The sequence below is a fragment of the Glycine soja genome, chromosome 2, assembly GCF_004193775.1.
Source record: "Glycine soja cultivar W05 chromosome 2, ASM419377v2, whole genome shotgun sequence".
Lineage (NCBI taxonomy): Eukaryota > Viridiplantae > Streptophyta > Magnoliopsida > Fabales > Fabaceae > Glycine > Glycine soja.
The window spans coordinates 33,530,964-33,538,643 of NC_041003.1; positions in this window are offsets into that span (position 1 = coordinate 33,530,964).

A 7,680-nucleotide genomic window follows, 5' to 3' on the forward strand; every position below is an offset into this window, starting at 1 on the left:
GTTATTGATGTGGTGCCTAAAATGGGGTTGTACGTTCAATGTCATCATTGTACTTTTCTAGTGGCCTTGGGAAAAGTTTACAACGGGGCATCCACCATATGTAATGTGGCTTATGAAGATGATGTGATCAGGGTAAGTGTTGAAAAAGTTTACAACGGTGACGCTCAAGTCCCTTTTCCAACGTCAAAGACTCAATATGTCTAACAGACCCTTGACACATTCATTGCATGGTCGAGACATCTTGTGAAACCTGTATCACAACATGTATTTATTTATGTTTTACATTATTAAGACAATTTTAGATTGTAAAAATTTCTTTATTAACATTTGCTTATGCATTATGTTTATCAAACAAATAGGATTCACAGATTCATCCAAAGAAACCCATTGAAACTATTCAAAGGTCGAATACCCTTGGTAGAGTTGAGCCCTTGGGTGACTTGATTCATAACCTGTATGATGTTTACGAGAAGCTGCTTGAGTTGTTGTGGGATAAGAGTAAATTTAGGATTCTTAATGTAGAAGCATCCTTCTTCATAATATATGATGTAAATGAAATAATACCAGGTCACAAATGTTTGAACATATCTATACTATAGTTGTGGATGATGTAAGTAAATTATATTTGAAGGTTTCCTTTCATTGACTAATAATTAATATTCCTTACAATATATGTTATTAACAATTTTCATTTCAAATGTTAAAAATAGGTTTATGGATGAGTGGAGTACAAGGTTGGGTCATGGTTCGGTGTATGAATTCCTTGAGCCTCAGTCCATACACAATGCAAAGGATAGATGTGTTAAATGTCAACAATACATTGAAACATGGGTGAAGGAATCACAAAGAGAGGCCTACCTATGAGCTTACTTGAATCAATAAGTAAAATTTAGCAAATGCATTAAAATAATGTTTGCATTATACATAGCTAATTATTCTTGAATTTAGGGCCCATTGGCAGCTTGTTGTTATGTGTCCTAGGAACAACATTGTTGTCTGGTTATATTCGTTGCATAAGAAGCTTGATATTCACATCAAAGCCGCAATTAACAAGTTAGTTTTAAATTATAACTCATTTACTCTATTATGAACTTGGGTATGTAAATATTTAAATCCTCCATCCCTCATTGATGTTTTTTTATAACGAATGCAATGAAGACATTGAAGACTAGTTGGGATGGTAAATCTAATCAACCTACCCCTAATTGGATTGAAGTAAAGGTCAGTTATTTAATCAAAGCTTATTTTCGACGAGTGATATTTTGTAACTTTGTAATTATGGGATTTAAATATATTTTATCCTGAATTTAGAGCCATGTTCAAAGCAGAGGCTATGAGTGTGGCTATCTCATGCATTGGATGTGGAATATAGTAAGTTGGGGTTTGAAGAATGAATAGAGACCATGGTATATTTACTTTAACAAGTTTCAATTATTTGTTTACTATCAATTTTTAATCATTTTACATGTACATGACTAATTTTTGTATTTTATATTTTGTAGTGCTTTGGTGATGAAACACCGTTAGACATTGACACCATAACAATAATTTGCATGAAATGGGCAGCATATTTTTTACAAAGTTATAAACAATTGATTTAGAAAGATTTAGATGATATAGAACGAACCACTATGGTGTATTTCATTATTATTGTAAACATTATAAACAAGTTTGTTAAATTATTGACAATTATCTGAGCATAAAGATATATATTTGTTTATTACAATTTGTCTCCACCAAAGCCCTTGGACAATACATTGTATTTGTAACACCCATTTTCTTTTTTATATAAAAATCTAATTAAAAGGTTTTTCAATTAAAATAAATGATTTTTATTTAAATAAAAATAGATGTTTGGAATAAATAATAAATATGAGTTTCAAAAAATAAAAAGAGAGTTTTAGAAAATAAGTAAAAGGTTTATTTATCTTTTTATTTATTTAATAGAGATAAAAGAGTTTTTTTTTATAACTAATAAAATAAACTAAAAAAAGTAGGAATAAGAATTAAGTCATCAGATTTCTCAATATATAAAAAAGCTTTTAACCCTCAAAGTAGCTTTACAAAACATTTTATACGTTCTCTATTTCTTTTTCTTTGACGTTAAAGAATCCTAACAAAGCAACTAGAGGATGAGCTCTAGAGAGTACTGGAAAATCCACCATTGCTAACGGAGAACACTTGGGCGACTACATCAAGGTAAGGAATTAGTTACTCACTCTTGGAGATTAGAACGAACATGTGTAGGAATTCCCAGAGGATAATTTTTTTGTTATTTTGGATTGTTTTATGAAATTCAATTGTGTTCTTATGCTTTTATTCGTAAATTGGCTGTGTTTGACAGGTCAATTGATGTCCCGATGCAAAATTTTTGTGAAATTGATATGTTCTTGCGTTGAGTGTGAACCCAAGAAATTAGGTCTTTTTCTTATTAGCATGAATTGATGAAACTAAGTAAGGAGGGGTTTACAGTAAAGGGAAGTGAGTTTTCTCTTTTCCTTCTCTTGTATTTAAATTCAATCAAATAAATTATTAAATTCATTTTTTAAGCAGCGTTTGTGTTTTCACGATTCTTTTTTTTTTCTGAGTTTGTGGCAAATTCCTTTTTTTTAATGTTTGGTAACCGTATTCTATTTTCATGGCGTGTAATCTGAATTTTAGATATATGAGTGTTTTTCAAAGGTTTCAATAGCCTAATTCGCTTATCATCATCTTGTCTTTCCATTCATGTCATCTTTGTATTATTAGATATGTGAACACAAACTTTTATGGCATCAAATTGTACGTGTTGAAGCACACCCTCTATACCATTATTGGATGAGCTAAAGGATGTTTTCCATTATTGGATGTGTGGCATCAATTTTAATAGCTAATGGACAAAAATATTAACCATGTTGAAATTACTATTGGATGCTTTCCATCCTCTATACTGCTAGGATCATGCTGGAATGGGAATTTATTGTCCATGATTCTCAAGGTGCAATGGTAAGGTGGACAAATATATATATATATATATATATATATATATATATATATATATATATATATATATATATATATATAAATATATATATATATGAATTAATATAATATAACCATTTTAAACAAGTCTACAATTATTTTATATGTTTTGTGGTGTGTGTTTTGTATATATTTATGTTAGCATAACCAAATTCACAATCAATGTGAATTTAACACTTACCTAGTCACCTTGCTTTTCTATTTATACATGGAAAAATACAAAACTTATATTTAACATATATAGATCAAAGGGTATTTTCAAACACACCTAGCCTTTGTAAGGGGAAGAGAAATCAATTCACACACATACACACATATGTTTTAAAAATATTTGAGAATAACTTATGTTAATAATATCATATTATGCATGTTAGTTTGGAAAGGTATTTTCAATGGCAACTTTAGTTACTATAATAGTTATTTACTTTTATGATTGAGTCCAGTAGATTTGTTTTCTATTTATTTTTCTTATATATTTGAATTGTTTACTCTTATGCCTCGTTTCATGATAGTTACATGTACACACACACACACATATATAAATGTGTGGTAAAGTGTTCACATAATTATTTGGAATTGGTGCATTGAAAGTTTACTTTGATATTCATGATCTAGCATGATGAGGGCTAGTTTTATATATATAGATTTAGTTATATAATTATTTATATCAATATTTGATGTTTATAATATTGTAGTGTTGTTATAGTATGATTCTGAAAATTATTCAAGTGTTGGAATTTGAGAATATTACGGTTAGATTTGAGATACATGAGAACTAAGTTATGAGCTATGATCACACAAATGTAAGACCCTTTAAGGGTGATGGGTTAAGGCACAATGAGTTTTATGATGGGCTCCATTGTGGGAACCCAACAAGTTTAATCACTTGATGTTCGATGAGTTAAAACAATTTGTAAAATAATTGAGATTTTGAAAACAATTTAGTAGTTGTGTTGTCATGTACTCCTAGGCGTCTGACGAGGTTTTTCACTGAAAATGGTACAATAATGCATGTAAGCTTCAGCCTAGTATATTTGTTGCATAACGCTTGTGTTTGACTTTCATTGAGTTAATGATTGAGGTTTTGGTGTTATTTTGTGGAGTCCAAATTATTCTATTTCCTTATGTTAGCAATGTATACTGATCAAATAGGAATATTTTCTTCTCAATACATTTTACTTTTTTTCGTCATGTATGAATTCAAAAAGTTTCTTTTCCACTAGGAATGTTGTTATTGGTCCCTTTTAAGTTTATACTATGTAATGCGTGAACTTGAATAAGTGTGAATACTTGTGTTTGATTTGGTGAAGTGATGTTGTTTGTGTAAATTCAGCTCTATGTATATATATGTTTCACAGGCTCTAGTGTTTTATCATATATGAATGTGATAACTCATTCCCAGTATGTGTTTGTGTTTGGGTTGAATATCATTTTGTTTCAGGTGAGCCAACATATTACGAGTTCCATGCTGGAGATGGAAAGGCTTGGCCTTTGTCAGGGAAATGCTCTAATAGATGTGATATCGAGGCATGTGGTTTTATTTCATATGTTACTGTTCCATCAACAATATAGTTGTTTTATGTTTTTCGCTATTAGTTTGACTTCCTTTCATTCAGTTTGGATGGCCTTGTTTTGAGTCAAGATGATTTTATTATTTAATTGGACAAGTTCTATAATGATGTTCGAAAATCAAAAGTGAACCTTTTACCCTTTTTGAAATGTTTTTATTTAAATGTGTTTTAAAACTTTTAATTAATTCTGCATTTCTATTCTTTTTATTATTAGTACATATATGTGTGAGGTAGAGGGTGACACAGTATTCACAATGTATAGTTGTGTCGATAGGATAAGCATTTTTTGTGCGGCCAAGCTGTCCATTTTGCAGGTCATTGTTAAGCTGAGGATTTTGATAGTCATGATGATATAGCCCATTTCACAAGAAGAATTATCAGGTTGGAGAACTAGATTCATGCATTTTGATTTGAATCTTTATTTTTATATTTTGCTTATTTCCAATTTTTAACTAATTAATTCTATTTATTTTTCTTAAAATATGGTTGCTGCGTCCAAATTTTCAATTTCAATGGGAGAGTGGAGCCATGTGGGAGTGCCTCTAGGTTCATCAAATGCATCATTATTGGGGATGGTGTTGTGGGCAAAAAAAAATTGGTTATTTCCTACACCAACAATACTTATCCCACCGTGGTGCCAATGTTTTCGTATTGGGTTTGTCTCATATTTTATTTTAATATATTTTTATTTCAATCCACAAAGAATACAGTATCTATGTTGAGCTTGAAATGAGTAACTCTGCATTCAGGTCGTGTGATTTTAGAATTCTGTCTCTATTTCTTTTCACTTAAAATCTCTCATTTTGGTAGAGCTTATATGTGGTAAGCTTTTCTATGAGTAGCTCATTTTTGTGTTGTTTTAATTATGTTAACATGCATATTAGGTGATTAGATTGTCTTTCAAATATCTTTAATTGAAAATGTTGAATCAACCATATTAGCTGCATTTTCCCTTGATTTTTTTTTCTTCGTTACCATTCAAGTTTCTTAAAGATCTGGAGTTTTTTCAATATATTTGCATCTGACTAACTCATCATAAGGTGCTTGTGTTATCAAAATTAATAATTGTCATTTTGTTTGCCTTGCTAGGCCTTCCCTAGGGACTCTCCTTTGGCTGTAGACATGTCAACTGCCATTCTACAGCTCTCTGAAACTGGAGATCTAAAGCAGATTCATGAGCCATTTTGACACAAAGCTCTTGTACTTTAGACAATGCTAAAATTGATCCAGATCGTCTTCAGCTTAAAAGCTTATGGGGTCTCTTTCTCATTTGCGGGATAGCTTGCTTTATTGCTCTTGTTTCACTCACAAGCTAGAAAAAATTCAACCACAAATAAGTAATATACTATAGCTGCCAAGATAACCTATTATATTGCTTAAATTAATTACAGTTGCTACTTCATTAAATTCCCTGCTACAATGTCCATAATTTGCACCATTGTTATTCAAGTTTTGTGGAAATAATACTAACTTTAATTGGCATATTAGATTTATGTTTTGACTTAATAGATCATGTTTAGTTTTTCCACCTCTTTCATTAATTTACATTCTCTACTATAATGGTTACGGTTTACAATTGCACCTTGAACACTTGCCTCAAGACTACAATGGTTCTGCCCTCACACTTATTGAATCGTTGTCCAGGTACATGGGTCTAATTACTACATGAGCTGTTAGTTTGTGTAATATTATTTTTATTCAATTTGTTCCTTTTTGTGATGAGCACATCTTGTGTATCTTGTTGAGATGGAAACTGATACATATTGTTCTTTTGCCTTTAGTCTTGTTATTATGGGAAATAATATTGAATTCAAGAGGGCAGTGCTCTGGCTTTTGGAAAATCTGACATTTGATGTTGATGCCCGCATAAATCTTTTTGAGGTAAATATTGGATTTGGTTGAAATTATTGAGTCTATAGATTTGTGTAACATGATGTCATATTGCTTAAGATTTGGAAAGGTGGTTGCTTTAATTTACTTCTATATGATATTGGAAAATATTTTTTTGAATTCTGAATATCCTATTGTTTAACTAAATATCCTATTGTTCTTTATTTTCAGTATTTTTGTTCTTGTATTATATTCTTTTTGAATACCTAGGCTTGTTTTCTTTCATTTTCATTGCTGAAGATTGAAAATTAGGGTAACGAGTCATGTTTGTTCTGTATGGGTTTACTAGAGATTGTGATGCTAGGTTGTTTTTGGTAGTTTGACAATAATACTATCATTTTTTTACTCATACACTTAACTGAAATCACAAAATTAAGTGAAGGAAAAAGGGAAAGAAAATCTTCTAAGACAGTTATGTGAAGGAGCCGTCTTAGAAATGTACGAAAAAAAAATAAAAAAATCATTTCTAAGATGATTTTGTCCAACAACTGTCTTAGAAATGACTGTTTTTTTTTATAAAAAAAATACAATTTCTAAGACGATTCCTGAATAAATCGTCTTGGAAAATGGATGGTTCTAAGACGGTTTCTAGAGAAAAATTGTCTTAGAAGGTTCAATTTCTAAGATGTTTTTTCGCCAGAAACTATCTTAAAACCATTCATTTTTGCATTTTTTTTTAAATTTCTAAGACGGTTCATGATTAAAACCATCATAGAAATTTGATCTTACTAAGATAGGTTGTTGGTAAAACCATCATAGAAATTTGATCATACTAGGTAAAACTATTGTAGAAATTTGAGCATACTAAGACGGTCTCAAAAACATCATGGAAACTATTGACTTTCCACAACGGCAACTTCAAAGACGGTTCATGAACCGTCTTTAAAAGCCCTTAATAACTATCTTTGAAAGCCATAATTTTTATAGTGATTCCTGATCAATTTTAGTTGAATAGTGCAATTGCAAAATGAGATCTATTGCAATTTTATATAACTAAGAAAACTAGCCTAATATATGAGTAAATGTTTCAACTTATACGTCATTTATATTGGAAAAAGCAACAATGGACTATGAGATCAAGAGGAAGACATTGCTACTTCAGAAACTTACCATTTATGATACACATAACAAGACACTCTTCCAATTAAACAATCCTCCCCCATTGGTTAATTTATTTAATATTAATTAACATGATGCC